Genomic DNA, 1270 nt, shown 5'->3' on the forward strand with positions numbered 1-1270 from the left:
AAACGGGAAAGACAGTGAGTGAAGGATGCGATCCTCCGCTCTGAAAGTGCGATACGATAAGAGATGGAGTCTATTCTGAGCCCCAGATACTCTGTAAACTGTGCGAGTTCCAAGTGGCTCTTTTCCAGGTTGATTGTGAACCCAAGCTCCGTGAGGTGATTCACTACCACCTCGGAGTCTTTGATCACCTGCTCGCGCGATCGTGAGCATATTACATTACATATTACATATTCTATGTAAGAGAATATTCTGATGCCGCTGTTCCTTAACGGAGACAGCGCTGCCTCCACACATTTGCTGAACACCCTTGGAGCTAAGGATAGCCCGAATGGGATAGTTTTAAACTCGTATGCTACGCTCTGATAAGCAAACCTGAGATATTTCCTGATAAATGGCGATGTGAAAATATGCGTCTGATAGGTCGATTGTAACAAACCAATCGCCTGTGTGAATTGAGCGGCAAAGCGTCTTGTGTGTGAGCATTCTGAACGTGTACTTTCTCAAATGCTTGTTTAACACACGCAGATCCAGAATAGGACGGAGCGATGTTCCGTCCTTTTTCGGGAGTAAAAGCCCTGCTGAGCTTCTTCGCTCGGAACCGCTCCAATCGCCTGTTTGTGTAACAGGGAGGATATTTCCTCCTCCAGCACATTGGCTGAATCACGACTGGCCACAGAAGCCAACACTCCGCCAAATCTCGGTGGTTTTGCCGCAAACTGTAGTCTGTAACCATGGGAAATGGTTGACAAGACTCAGGGATGAACTGCGCATGCGCGCCACCGCTCCAGCCGCGCTGCGAGCAGGCCTCTGAAGACGCGGTAGCGTGACGTCACCCCTGTCTCCCGGAAAGAGTTGGGGCTCTCCCCCTCGGGAAGAGCGTGAGCTCCCCCCGCTGGGAACAAAGACAAATTGCAGTGATTTTCTTTTGTTTTTATTTTGAAACTTGGGGGACATTCTGCCCTTGGCAAACTGCCTGGCTGCAGAAATGCAAGTTTTATTTCTTTTGTTACCCCCAAACCACAGTGAAGTGTCTGATGACTCTGGGCAGTGCTTGGTGACACAGACAGAGTGCTTAGAAGTGTTTGGTGACACTGCGCCATTTGTCCACAAGTCTGTCCTCCCTGAACTGCAGGAGGAGACTGAGAGGGTGCTCCTGGTGAACTGGAAACTTCCGGAGACCCTGAACTTTGGAGTGATTTGGTTACCCCTTCTAAAACCTTCCTTCTCTTTGGGGAAGAAAAGAGGGGTGACACAGAATGCTGCAGGTGTG

The sequence above is a fragment of the Pundamilia nyererei genome, unplaced genomic scaffold (assembly GCF_000239375.1).
Source record: "Pundamilia nyererei isolate P.nyererei 1_Seehausen unplaced genomic scaffold, PunNye1.0 scaffold00206, whole genome shotgun sequence".
In the NCBI taxonomy this organism is placed as follows: Eukaryota; Metazoa; Chordata; class Actinopteri; order Cichliformes; family Cichlidae; genus Pundamilia; species Pundamilia nyererei.